Source organism: Telopea speciosissima, chromosome 5 (genome assembly GCF_018873765.1).
Source record: "Telopea speciosissima isolate NSW1024214 ecotype Mountain lineage chromosome 5, Tspe_v1, whole genome shotgun sequence".
NCBI classification, from domain to species: domain Eukaryota; kingdom Viridiplantae; phylum Streptophyta; class Magnoliopsida; order Proteales; family Proteaceae; genus Telopea; species Telopea speciosissima.
Genome location: NC_057920.1, coordinates 5,180,256 through 5,195,342, shown reverse-complemented (window position 1 = coordinate 5,195,342; position 15,087 = coordinate 5,180,256). Strand labels below are relative to the sequence as shown.

The 15,087-nt window shown below is 37.4% G+C and overlaps 1 protein-coding gene and 1 pseudogene across 2 annotated transcripts in view; one reads left to right on the top strand and one right to left on the bottom strand.

Moving 5' to 3' along the window:
• Positions 1 to 15,087, bottom strand: part of LOC122661500 (transcription factor MYB44-like) — a 48,581-nt gene that overhangs the window by 9,044 nt on the left and 24,450 nt on the right. Inside the window, exon 3 of one of the 2 annotated variants that reach the window (XM_043856906.1) lies at positions 3,971 to 3,980. The gene's annotated coding sequence lies outside the window, so the exon portion shown is untranslated. Of the gene's footprint in view, positions 1 to 3,970; positions 3,981 to 12,560; positions 12,586 to 15,087 lie in introns of those variants that run through there. The other variant, XM_043856905.1, reaches the window with a different exon arrangement.
• On the top strand, positions 3,367 to 15,024 carry LOC122661779 (annotated as a pseudogene).

Here is a 15,087-nt window from a genome sequence, read left to right as displayed (position 1 = left end):
TGCACCTCATTGGTGTATTTCTCTATGCTGCTTGCTTAGAAAATCCTCTTCCATTTGTTTATTTAAGATAAGGAAAAAGTTTTTCTGAACCGCCATGGGCTGAGGATCCGCTAGCAGCACTTTTTCTCATTCTTCTCTTGACATGAACTGATCTTGTTGCCCAACAGTTCATCAATATACTCTTCCTGTTGTTTGAAGGAATAGAAACATTAAGTAATCAGCAAACAAAAAACCAAACAAGAAGTGACGGCAGAGAATCCCAAATAAAGAAGTGTCTAGAGTTTCGACCAAATTCAGCAAGACAATCCAATGCAAAATTTGCACATTTAAAAATATGAAGGAAAGTGATATGTTGAAATTGAGACTTAAGCAATAAGCAATCATCGATAATGTGGGAAATTCTCAAGGCTCTGTTTGGTTGTAAGATGAATTACATAGAATGAAAGTGAAATTTTCATACTTAAAAAAGGAATTTTTGTACTCATATGACAATATAACTAACTCCAAATCATTTAATATTAGATTATTAAATTTCACTTTACTTTGCATCAAATTCCGTTTGATTTAAAAGGTAAAATAAATATTACATGAAAAATATATCATTACTAAATATATTAAGAAATTTAAGTAGTTTATACGATCACATGGACTAATGATTACAAAAGTTTTTTTTTTTAAATTTGAAAATTTTTCTTTTCCTTTCATTTGATTCCCCTTGCAACCAAACGGAGCCCAAAGAATCGTCCTAAAAAATACCATCAAGTAAATGAATCACACATGCCATCATGTTAATTATCTCCTTCAATAATAAGATTGAGAAACCTTGGAAAAAACGATCTGCATAGTTTGGAAGATACCTAGAGCTTCAACAATATGTGAATAGGTTGTTCCAATAAATTTAGCAAATCCAATCTTGTATTGCCCTTGGCTATCACAAAAGACACCCCCAATACAAGTCAGGCCCATAACGTCTAGACATGATCCGTCCACATTATACGTTTACACCAATGCTATGTTTGAAACATACATAGATATAAAATAAGACAATAAATAACGATGAAAGTTAGTACTTAGTTGTTTATATGTGTCGTATATTTTTTTTAATCCATTTATATATTCAATTTATTATTATTATTGGAAACATTTGAAAATATGTCCGTCAGGCACTTTGATTTGCTTTTTCCTGTAAAGTTATCATTAATTAGAACTTTATAACACCATACGTCAATGCTGGAGGTGGGGCCAGAGGATTAATCATGACTTTCATCAAACGACTACAGCATACTTCAAACTTTTTCTAATCTAATGGTTCTTGCATTTTAAACATAAACCAAAACTAAACATCCATGGATTACATTCAACTTGATTGACGTTGTTTATGTCAATATTTTTCTAAACTTCATGGGTTTTGATAAAATACCCAGAAGCAAAATAAAGTGTGGAAATATTTTATCTTCTTCAAACAGTAGCAGTGACTAATGGAAAATGTTTCAATTATAATTTAATGAAATAGAAAATTATGTAAGATTCAAAGCGGTACCTTGATCTCTAAACAATGATTCTACACAGATATGGAAAACAAACAAATAAATGAGAGATAGATTCATACTTTTTGATTGAAACTTGTAGTCGATCTCCAAGCTTGAACTTCTCCCAAAAGCCTTCCACAGTCTTTCACCTTTCACCTTTCTCTCCCATGAGTAGGAATAATAGAATAATCAGAATGACGGCTGTGGGGATCTTGGGTTGAATATATAGCATATTCTCTGACCCTAATCACATCCCCACAATGTGTTAGGTCAGTTATGCCCCTGACTAACTAGAGTGGGGTAATAACCTTTATGGGCCCAATTAAAAATACTTGTGTTAATGAGGCCCAAAACCCAACAAATTGTTCTATAATATTTAAATTTTAACCATTCATTTTTATGTAAAATCCAAAATAGAAAACAATAAATCTTACATTGAGCAAACTTTTAATGAAAAACTAAAAATTTACTTATAAGGTAAGTCGTTTTTTTTTTTTGGTAATAACTTATAAGGTAATTCTTACATCAAAATAATTAGGGTCTTAGTTGAACAAAATTATCTAGATACCATTTGATCTTTGTTAAGAAATTCATATTCTTTCTTTTTAACCTTCATTTATTTTTCAAAGTTGTTTTGTAACAACATTTCTTTGCTAAGATTCAAATACAATCTTTGAAAAAAATGACATGCGGTGTTGTTGGTAGTGCACTCTCTTACGCTCTAACTCTTTCTATCCTCACACCCTATCTCTCCTCCTTGACCATATGATTCAACGAATATGATCCATATTGTATTCCCTCTCCTGCCTCTATTGTTTTGACGTGTAAGATGTCAATAAACATAGGCAATGTATTAATTCTTCACTTTCATATTTTTTTTTAACCTATTTTCTGTTTCATTTCTTTGCTATTAACATCAATGCTTATCAAGTAGTAAACCCTAAGTTATATGATGCCTTTGAAAATTATTAGCTTCACTTATTGGGTACCCGTGAAAGAAGTCAAGAACAAAGTATGCAACCATATTCCATCAAATTTTTTTTTTTTGGGGCGAGCTACGTTGCATGTAGTTGGTTGTTGTTGTTGGCGAGTTTAGTTCCTCTACATGTACGTGTAGATGCATGTACACGCAAGTGGCAACCACCTGCCCCATTATTGTCTTACAAGGTGATGAGGGGTATTTATGGAAACAAAGAGATTGACAAGTGTTTGTGTCTCACATGTACATCATTATTGTCTCCGCCTAAGGGAAGTTAAAACGTCATTTCCGCCTTCCTATGAGTGGAACTGGACCATTGTGCCTGGTAGGGAATAGGACTGGAAAAAAATTCTTCAGGAACTATTGTCATCCACAAAATTTCGACCGCGAAATGGACTTACATCATGATTCGCACACCAAATTCTACAAGAACAGCGATCGGTACTTTTTTCCTCTCCTATTACAACACGGTGCTGTAATGCATCGTGTGACGGCTGCAGAGGTCATGTGCACCATGTCAGGCCCACTGTGCCACATGGCCTCTACAGCGTCACATGATGCGTAACAGGAGAGGATAAAGATTCCAGCGACCGCGGTAAGGGTTTTCATACGTCAAAAACACAACACATGGCTAACAAAAGTCACAAAACGTCGAGTCGTGATCGTGACGGGGGCTGCCAATGAGCCCACGGTGGCATGGTGTGGATGGTATAGCATTACAGCGACACGATCGAACAGCCAGAAGTTCAAAGCTAACGATTGGAAAGCCATGGGAGTCAGAGTCTCTGTTTCACTCCTACTGTTTCGCAAGCCACACCCTCAGGCCATGCCCTGAAATTTACTGCTTCCAAGCCAACGATGGAAACACTTCCTTTTGCAATAGGAAGCAGAGGCTTCTGTACATTGAATTACAGGAGAAGAAGAATCGTTTCGCACAGCAGTCTTACCTGCAAACAAATCGATTTATCTTTTCTACTTCGTAAGCCCTTCCATGCCTCGCCTTTACGGTACCGAAAGATCGTCTGTATCGCTCAAGGCGACGGCAATCATTACCACAGCCGCCACGATCACCACCTCCACCGTCACCATCAGCACCAGCATCATCACCAAAGCGAAGGTGCGCGCCTGAACCGGTCGGGGGAGTCGGTTCTTCGCTTTGCTAAGGCAATTGGATGGATTGATTTGGCAAATTTCCTTCGTGAGCATTTGAATATGTGCTGCTGTTCCAAGGCTCTGCTTCTCGTCGCTGCTGCTTGCCCTTATTTGTTATCCAATTCGGCGGTGAAGCCTGTGCAGAATGCATTCAATGCTGTTGCATTTCCTCTTGTTGAGGTATGCTTACCATTTCTAACCTCGCATTGTCTTGGCAAGTTGTTGATCAAAGCAAGGAAACAACAATTTTAATTTTCTGGAGGGGGAAAAAAAATCCTTTGATATCTGAAATATAGCATGTCTTTCATACCAACCAAATACTTGCTCCCCATCTTGGATTGGACTTACTATTTTCTATATAACGATGCATGATATTGAAAGTTAGTTAATCGATGAAAGTATCACTGACAAGTTTAACCAATATACTGTAGCGTGTGGAAATTATTTCGGAGATTGTTATCATTGAATACTTTCTTCCCACCCCATTTGTTTTTATATGTAATGACTAATGAGTAAGACTTTAGTAGATGCTCCAAAATTTTAATACCATCCCATATATGTGTTGGGTTTGGTGGCTTTTGTCTTGACCGGTTGATGGGTTGGTTCAATGGTCTAGATGAAGCTAATGGAGAAGAAAGAGAGTGAGTGGAGTCTTCACAAGGTTGAGTCTCCCAAGTAAGTGGAAGGGTGGAGTCTTCAACAAGGATGGGTCTTCCAAATGTTGGAGGTTTCCAAGGAGGTGAAGTCTTCAAGTGTTGGGATGAGTATATTTGTGACCTACTAAATGGAGGTTGGTCGAGTAGAAATGACCCGGATGATTACGTAATTCAGCAGGACACCACACATCATAGATACATAAGAAAGGTTAGCATGACAAAAGTTAAAGAAGCCTTAAGAAAGATGAAAATGGTCAAGACTCAAGGACCACATGAGATTCCAATAGAAGTATGGAAAACACTTGGAGGTTGTGGGGTTTATTGGTTAACCAATCTGTTTAACAGGATTATGAATACAAGAAAGATGCCAGATGAATGGAGGAGAGGCATTGTAGTCTTGATCTACAAAAATAAAGAAGATATCTAAAGCTGCAATAACTATACAAGCATAAAGCTTATGAGTCACACTATGAAACTTTGGGAGAAGGTTACTGAAGCTCCTTTAAGAAGAGAGACACTTGTATCTCGGTGAACCAATTTGGCTTTACGTTAGGTAGATCTATGATAGAAGCTATCTACTTATTGAGGAGTCTCATGGAAAGATATAGAGATAGTAAGAAGGATCTCCATATGGTTTTTATTGACGTTGAAAAAGCCTATGAACGAGTCCCTAGAGAGTTAATCTGGCATGTTCTAGAGAGGAAAGAGGGCTGTCGAGTAAATATGTGGATTTAATTAAAGATATGTATGAGGGAATGGTGACTAATATGAGATCCATGGGAGGCCAGGGCAAGAAATTCCTAATTACAATTGGGTTACATTAGGGATCAGCCTTTAGCCCGTATCTATTTGCGCTTATCATGGATGATCTAACCAAGAACATTCAAGACGAGGTCCCTTGGTGTATGCTCTTCGCCGATGATATCATTTTGGTGGATGAGACAAAAGAAGGGATTAACTTTAAGTTAGAACTATGAAGGTCAACCTTGGAAACAAGAGGCTTTAAGATTAGTAGAACGAAGACGGAGTATATGATGTGTAACTTTAGTCACACTATGATAAATACTGACTATGATAACTTTAGTCAACCTTGGAAACAACCGCAAAGTGACTATTTTAAATATATGGGGTCAATCATAAATAAATAAGGTGATATTGAGGATGATGTTTCACAGAGAATTAAAGTGAGATGGATGAAGTGGAGAGCTGCGTCCGGAGTGGTGTGTGACCGATGTATTCCTTTAAAGCTTAAAGGAAAGTTCTATAGGACTGTTGTATGACCGGCTATGATGTATGGGGCAGAATGTTGGATAATTAAGAAATGTCATATTGATAAGCTATGTGTAACAGAGATGAGGATGTTAAAATGGATGTGTGAAAAAACGAGGAAGGATAAAGTACGGAATGAACGTATTAAAGCGGACTTGGGAGTTGCACCAATCAATGACAAGCTCCGAGAGAGCCGTTTAAGGTGGTATGATCATATTCAACGGAGGTCTAGGGATGCCCCAGTAAGGAGGAGTGATATGATTCCGATTAAAGGAGTTAAAAGAGGTAGGGGTAGGCTTAAAATGACCATAGGAGAAGTGGTGAGGAAGGACATGCATACTCTAGGCCTTGTACCAAGTATGACTTAGGATAGAGCTTATTGGAGGGCAAGGATCCATGTAGACCATTTAGCTGAGATTCTCCTGACGTGCTAGGCTGTGCCTCTTTCCTTTTTCTATCTATTTTTATTTATTTCCCATCTTTCATTTGTCATTTCCCATTTTTCATTTCTCGTCTCTCTCCCCATCTTTTCTTTCCCTTGTTTTTGGTTAGAATTCAGTTTTCCCTACTTTGTTTTGTTTGGATCCATGTAGCAGACCCCATTAAGTTGGGATAAGGTTGAGTTTGTTGTTGTTGTTGTATAGAGATATAATCGTGCATAGTTTCGAAATCATTGGATCTGTAAGTTATCTGAACTAATCTAGCATGTCCATCAAGTCCACCATGATGTGATTAATGTTTGTTGCTTCATTGTGAAACTAATCAATTATTCTTTATCTGTCACAGAGCTGTTGTGGACCACAGTGCGGGGAAAGATCTCCCTAATGTTTCTGTGGAGAGTTTCGAGTGTTTACCTGGTAGAGGTCTTTTTGCGACATTGACAGGCGTTGAGGTAGGGTGCTGTTTATGAAAATCTGATAAATATTACCGGTCACTTAATTATCTAAGATTTCTTATGGCAGTGTCAGTGCACACCTTTTTTTTTCTGCAGAAACGGCTAAATACCCCCCCCCCCCCAAAAGAAAAAAAAAAGCAAAAAAAAATTGCTCAAGAACTGTTCAAATTCCCTGAAAATATTTTGTTCATTCTACATTCTTCTGTAGGTCCTTGTATCAATTGATTGCATTAGATAATATATTATGTTGTGCTAAGACAAATGCATTATCATCTAGATACAGGCTGAATTCCTTACCTGTTAGTCCAATGCAGTTTTTTTCCTTGAGAAAAATAGAAAGAGCGATCAAGATGGGATAGTTGTATATCCGCAAAATCTTCAACCCTAACTATTTGTATTTGTGTAACAATTACCTGGGTATGCTACTGTATATAGACAAAATGACATTCACCGTAAGAGTAAAAGCAGCAGGCGCACTCTGATCTCTACGTGAACCTCTCTGTAGAGTTTGTTTCTAGACATTCTATTCCTGCATTTTGTCTGCTAGTATTGGTAGATTGAGTGAGAATTTAATCTGTTGGACAGAATGTTTAAGTATGAGTTGGTTATAGCTTCCTTATGGTGCTACTACCTTCACCAAGTTAATATTCTTATCCCAATTCCACCTTCTTTTTGTCCGTTTTGGGTGTAATGTGAATCTACATTCCTTTTCATTCTGTTATAGTCAGGAATTGGAGGTAGTCAGCCCTTGAAAGCTTCACTTGGTTCTGTAGAGTACATTGCCTCGCTATATAATTCTGAGGATGAGTAAAAAAAGATCAAGGTGGCTGTGAGCACATCGGCCTATGGAAATAACTTTGTGCATGCTGCTTTATCTGTCAATGAAAAGGTGAATTGTCTCATCAAACACCATACTTACTTAACTTGCTCTAACTGTCTGTGGCAAGGTAAATTGTCTCATCAAGCATCATGCTTATTTAATCAGCTTTGAAATGCATCTTTGATATCTCTGGTGGCTCACTTTCTTTTTCTCATTACATTTTGAGTGACCCCATGAACCCTAAAACCCATTATGTCTGCTTCTATTATAGGGAAGTAATCAACAAAATTATTGTAACTGCATATTTCAGAGAAGTCTTGAAATGGACGAACCAGTGTAGTTAAAGATTGCCTTGCAATGACTTGTTGATTGACATGTTGAGCCAAGATCTTATCAACTACTTTTCTTTTCCCTCATTTTCCTTTATGAATATTGGCTGCATTGAGTTAGAGTCTCATGAAAATAGGCAGTTAACTAGTCATTGCTGATGGGCTTATATCTAGATGATCATATAAAGTATTCCTTTCTTTCTTAGCATAGTAGACCAAGGAATTTTTATTGATTTATTTTCCTTGGGAAACAGATAAAATGAAAATACAAGGGGGACCAACCCACACAAAACACAAGTGATTCAGGATGATCTAGAGCCTGTCAACTAGAAATGTAGTTGGAAGAATTTAGAAACGAGGTTTCAGATCAATGAATAGGTGATGGAGCACGGGAGCAGGATCGATTGATTTTGGTTCTGTAACTGAAACCGTCAAAGAATAAACGGGAGCAATATTTGTTTTCTTCCTTAGAAGATGTGGCTGGGTGCATTTATTAGCAAGATCGTTTACCCAGTATATTGCAAGTTCAAAACTTTGAAAAAAAATATAAAGCTGTTTGTAACCAACCCGGTTACAATACATCTTTGTACCCTGACTTAATTACCCACATCACTTACAAATTTTTTAAGGTAGGGCATTTTCTGTAATTTCACACCTCCTCCATTTGTCCCTCTCCTCCCTCTTCTTCTCTGTCTAGTCCGCATCCCCCTTTTCCTTCTCTCGATGGTGATGGCAGCCTCACGGCTCTAACCAACTCACCCTATCATGGTGCGATCACCAGAATCGCAGCATCTTTGAGGGAAAGAAGCACTAATGGGTGTTACACCAGGGACGAGACCTTGCTGGAATGGGTGCTAGGCTAAGGATGAGAAACCTGCTGGAATGGGAAAGAAGACCTTAGTTCCAACAAAAATGTTGCTGGTTTTTTTCCTCGAAAAAAGAGAAAGAAGCACTTTTGGTTTTTAGCAATGTTTTACCATATTAAGATTTATGGAATTTTTAGATTTGAGAAAAACCCCAGCACTAGAAAGTTGAAAATTGCTCCTACCGCTGAAAATCCAGTTTTTGTTCTTGAATTGGGTTGACTTTTTTACCTTTTGGAATTTTATTTTTTAACTATTTTTACTGGATTCAAATAGGGGTATTTGCTTATTTATGAATAATATCTTAAGTAAATGAAATACAAATACAAAAACATTTACTTAAGTGATATTAGGCATAAATAAGTGGTTGTATACCAAGGTTTGCATAAATAGGTGTCTGCATACCAAGATTTCTCACCGAGATGACCAAAACCACTGAGTTCTCGTTTCTCGGTCGAAATCTGGCACTCATATAAAGGAGTTTGGGTTGAGATCTCGCGAAATTTCGCTAGAGTTGGGGTAATTTTTCGTAGTGCATGAGATCTCGTCTCAAGGTCTTGAAAAACAGAGATCTCGTGAGTTTTAGTTCTATGCTAAAAATAATGAAAGCTAATTTATAGAAGGAAAGCTAAAGAGACACACAACCAGCCGTAGCCACAATTCTCAAGGTCCATCCTGCCAAGTAACAACCTGAAGTCTACAGTCCTGCTTGGGCACCACAATCAGTTATCTTGACCTTCTTCAGATCTGATACATCATCATGTTATCATTATAATGAGTGAGTGAGATAAGTTCCTGGAGTTTACCAAAAGTTAGGTAATTTATCATGAGGAAGCAAGGAACAGATCTCCTGATAAAGATAAACTAACATATCCTCCAAACCTATCAAATCGGGGTTGGGGGGGGGGGGGAACTAAGATATCATTCAAGTGCCCCTTTTTGCTAGGGCTTAACCACCTGAAGATTCCTCCACTAGAAGCATATTGAATCATAAGAAAATTTCCATCTTCCCACTAAATCAAAGGGCTTACAGCCCTCCTCCTGAACCTCCAACTTTCGCTCCTTTGATAAGATTTGGAAATCCATCTATTTTGATATCAGCTCCAAGCTCCATTTACTTCCTCATCGTAATGTTTTAGACACCCCAAGGAACAGGCTCATTGTTGTCTCCTGGGGTTTGCCTGTATCTCTCTTACAGCCCTACTCTTCTTGAAGTTGGGGCTAAGTTTTGTTTGTTGTTTCTCTTGCATATTCTTCCCCCCCCCCCCTCTTTTTTTGGGGCTTTCTTGGTGATGAATTCTTATTCACCCAAAAAAAAAGGGCTTGCATATTTTCTGTTGCCCAGTCAACAATACCTTTCTAAATGTATATCCAGAAGGTCAAAGGAAACCAGGGGGCAGCCACTGAAGTTTAGCTTGACAGCATCCTCTGACCTCTAAAGGCAGAAGCCAATGTCCAACATGTAGAGTAAAAATTGGTATGTGCCTAAATAAATGAGCTAGGAATAACCATTGAGCAATTGAGTCATGATAGCTATAGCTTAATATAGTAACAGGTACTGATCCTGGACTACCCTGTGATTCCTTTCTTTCCAAATGCTCCTAATGACTGCCACTAATTCAATTTGGTTATCAGGGCAATTGGCTGGAACAGCAACAGGTCAATGATTTTGTTCGGAATGACCCTGTTCAAGGTGAGTAGGTCTAGAAAGTGTAGTAAAACTCTTTCACCTTCTGAGAATTGCTCTAACAGAATAATTAGTTGTGGAAGCTTCAAGTTTTAATCCTTATAATTTACCTACACTCCCCACCCCTTTTCCTTTATAGCCATGTTAGTCAAAACTCAAAACAACCTTTAACTAATTACTTAATAATCTGCCAGAAAACACCAAACATCCACTTGTGTCTCATTTGTCTACTTCCTAAACCTGGATTATCTTCTTATACTCACGAGTTCCTAGACTAATTATAGTTACAATTATACTTTTGGACAACATGGCTAAACTATATAGATGAAGTTCAAACTTATAGGACATGGTATGAAGTTATAATTCAGATTCAGAATGGATCAGAAGAGTTGATGACATTGGTTTCTAATTATGGTTATTCTCCCATCAAAAAGAAAGATTTTCTATCCATTTTGCAACCTTCTTCAACAGATCTCCATGAATGCATCCCAAACTGATGTAGTTCACTTGTGCATGAGGTATGAAAACAACAGGATTACCTTCAAATATCTAAATGACATATAGTTGATGCTTCTGCAGTATGATTCTGTAAATGAATTTTCTTTTCCAGCCTGGTCATACGTCATAAACCAAAATTGAATGGATGATCTCTTCAATTGTTCATTATGGTATCCAAGACCCACCCTAATGCTGGAATAATGTAATATCGTTATTCTCATGGGGTTCTTTTAGCGATAGCAAATTCTGGGATACTAAATAGATTCTTTGCAGGTAACACTATTTCACTTTGAGGATAAGCCTCGTCCTGGTGTTGCAGATGTCATAACTGCATTATGCGATCAAGCGAAGCTCCGTGTAATGATGCTAAATTGCTAACAGGTGACCATGAGTCAAGTGCACAGAGAGTTGCAAAAGCTGTTAGGTTCAATGAAGTCTACAACAGCCTGAAGCCTGAGGATAAACTCAATCAAGTGAAAACTATATCAAGAGATACGGGTGAGTTTTTTATTCCTTGATGACAAGTTTAGCTGCTTTAGAATTTCAGATACGTTAATATATATTCATGGGTTTGAAATTCTCCTCTACCCTGCACTTCAAATGTGATGCCTGTCCTTGCTTTGCAGGCTCAAGGGCGTATTGTTGCTTTGCATATGCCTATTGCTCTTAAAAATTCCAATAAGATATTAGCCCAATCAAGGAGTAACTCCTTGTTTACTTATATTAATTCTCCCTTGTTTTATTTTAATTACTTGTTACTAGTTTCCCTTAGTTCCCTCATTGATGTTATCTTTCCCGGTCTTGTTCTGATCCACCTTGACATTCTTATCCTGATTGCACTCAGCTTTTCTGTTTGTTGTTTCGTAATTTTCCAGACAATCAATTCATAAAGCATGGTCTCAGTTGTGTTGTTGTAGTATTTTAAATAATTCTTAAGTTTCATTAATATACAGTATGCAAATGGCAATCAAGAGGAATATTTCATCTTGTCCATCCAAATCTAAATATATAGCATGAATTTCCATCCTTACAGATGGTGGTGCTGATATAGTGGAAATTATTCCTAACTATTTGTATTTTGTAATTCCTTTTGTTTCAGGTTATGTCTGCAAAACACACAAGGAACCTTCTATGAAAATTTGATTCCCCACTGGTCTTCCTCCAGTTATAATTCCCTCAGATATGTTTTTTGTGTTTCCATTATTCAAACTATGTCATGATTAGATTATACAGGAGTTGATGGATGTCCTGACATAGCTAGGGGTTAAAATGGGAAGGATACAAATTATTCCTAGCAAAGAGTTGAAAGCTCAAAAACCTATTATTGCTTTGTTGTTTCTTGTCAATTTTTCGCTGTTCTTATCATTGAAACAAAGCAAGCTTGTCTTTTCCAACAATTTTTCCCTAAAGGGTTTCATCCCCATTTATCCTCAATATCATTAGCAATGTTCAATCTCTCTAGTCTACATGTGTTGCTTGCATAGAAAGAGAGTCTTTATATGATTCATTCCTCCAATTCAGTCTTACTCATAATACTGAAACCATCTGAACAAATTCTGTAACTCTTGCAGGGGGAGGTTTGATAATGGTTGGTGATGGTATTAATGATGCTCCAGCACTTTCTGCTCCTACTGTGGGCATCGTACTTGCCCAACGTGCCAGTGCAACTGCTATAGCAGTTGCAGATGTGTTATTGTTGCAGGACAACATTTCTGGTGTACACCATTCACTGTTGCCAAAGCCCGTCAAACTACTTCTTTGGTAATCACTAATTTCCATTTCATTGCCATCCACATTTTTTTACTGAGTGATTCCGATCTTGTTATGAGTTTAACATGTACATGTCCTAGCAGGTCAAACAAAGCGTAGCACTCACTCTATCTTGCATTGTCTTTCCCTCTCTTCCATCTGTTTTGGGTTTTCTCCCATTATGGTTGACGGTATGCCAAATCTAGCACCATGCCTTCTGTTCCTGAAGTTATTTTCACTATTTATGGATTTCATAATATAGATGAATTACTTTATGTACTGGCTACAGAAATAATCTCTGAGTATTCTAGGGAATTTAACTATTATTGGTGAGCTTTTTGGTCTGCATCTGTCAATCAACTGGATGCTAACCAACATAAATCTGTGACTCCTCTTGGTTAACTCAGGGCATCATTGCATTGTCATATGATAAAATTATAGTCTAGAGACTTCTAACAATTAAAAAAATTGAATGCTGACCGTCTATCAGTCAGTATCCATGTGTTCGATAGATTTTGATCTTAGTCAACTTACTGGTTTATGCTTGTTCTGTATAAGTAGGAAGCACATCCGAAGAATTCATATTGATTGACATGCAGGTATAGAAATCACTAGATGACTTCTCAGAAACTAAATACTATTCCTGGAAGTCATATTTATATATTTGACTTATCAAGCTGTACTGGTAACTCTTAATCTTAGCCGTTAAATACTTACAATCTCAGTAACCAAAAGGAATCATAGATTCACTTCTAGAAGAGCTACAGGAACAAACAGGGAAAAGAAATAAGAACTTCCATAGAAGCTTGACTAAAACTAGCTGATAAAGTAACTTATGTACATTGAGATACCAAAATACTCCTTTTACAGTTGGTGGATCTGTTTTTGGCTATACAACCCTGTTTCTACCTCATTAATTGGTATTACTGAATTCTACCAATATGAATTGTATCTACCTTGTTACATTCGAAGGTCGTTTACACTTAAAATGGAGGATATATTGGGATAGGTGACTGAGTGATGAGATGTATCTACCTCGTTACATTTGAAGGTCGTTTACACTTAAAATGGAGAATATATTGGATTGTGAGCCATGGAGTTGATGGAGCACTGCTAGATATATGGCTGAGGTTGGGAAATGGCCGGATAATTCAGAAATACATACGGGTTGCTGCATGAGATAATTTACATGGGAGAGCATTCCGAGAGTTTTGTTAATTGGTGTTACTGAATTCTACCAATAAGCAGATTATAATTAAACTTTTCCCATTATTCAATTCATTCTAAACCCAGTCTCTGCGTTTGGATCCTCTCTAACTCATCCATCTTGGATTGCTGGCACTTCCAAATTTGATAATGTGAGAAATTCAACATGTTAAATTCCCGAAAAAAAGATTGGGATGAATGAGGTCGCAGAAACTTCCAATTTTCTTGTATCATGCTAAATACTTTCAAATATTTGTATCTGCAGTTCTGAGTGGATCCGATAATCTTGCTTTTTTCTTGCCAAAGGCTAGTGATGGAAATGGCATGGGTTTGGGAGAGATTTTTTGATAGATTTGAATCCAGACTATCTTGAACCTGGTCCAGTACATTGACAGGGCATCACGGGGACATAGGCAGATCAGGTTTAGTGGATATTCAGATAATGGGGAAAAATAAGAAAATAATAAAAAGGAGAATAATATAGAAATAATAGCTTTCAATTTTCAAAACCTTTTAGAAATTTTGCATTTTGTTGGAACCCATATCTGACACACAACCCAATTACACCATACCATCTTCCTCAATTTTTGTAGCGTAGGCAGGTTATCATTTTCTTCCACCTTATGGCAATCCTGCCATTGAAAATTTGAATTACCATATCGAATGAATCAGGCATACTCATTTTATTTGTCTCCACCTCTTCCCGTATATTTATTTATTTATTTTCAGTGTCTATGTTACCTGTAAAATGAAAAATGAGTGGAGAAATACTGACAAATTTGAGAACAGATTCTCTACACAATAAGCCTTAATTGACTGTTAATCCATATGGAGGGGAAAAAGAACATAATAGTTGAGTCTTTCACCGTCCCTGGAGGGAGTAAATGAGAGCATGCACAGAAACTGAGAGAGTTTTAGTGCTTAATATTCAGCCATCCATATGTAAGTGAGGAAAATTAAGGTCCTACTTTAGACAATATCTAGGCAGTAGTAGTTTTATGCCTTTTTTTTTTTTGCCTGCATACAGGAATGGCAACAATGCTGGTTTGGGGCAGGCTTCGCTAATACCACATTCAACCCGCTCCAAACCTGCATTGTGTTCACTAACTAATTTTTACATGATAACTGAGGCAGGTACCCAGGGTTTTTCAGATGCCATACCTCAACCATGCTGGTTGGGGTGGGTACGATTCCCCCAGTATAGCACTCCATCCTACTGTTTGCAGAATAATTCAATAGATGAATGAATTGGGATGTAAAGGGTTTGCTTTTGCCCAACACTAACACATTAATCGTTACTCTCCCTTTAATGAAATGCAGGTTCTTTTGCATGAAGGTGGTACTCTTCTTGTTTGCCTCAATTCAGAAGCAGGATCTCCAACTCCTGCTTGACAGAGTAAGATCTTCTATGGCAGTGCTCTTGAAAAGGCTTCCAACCTGAGGCACCATCAAGTC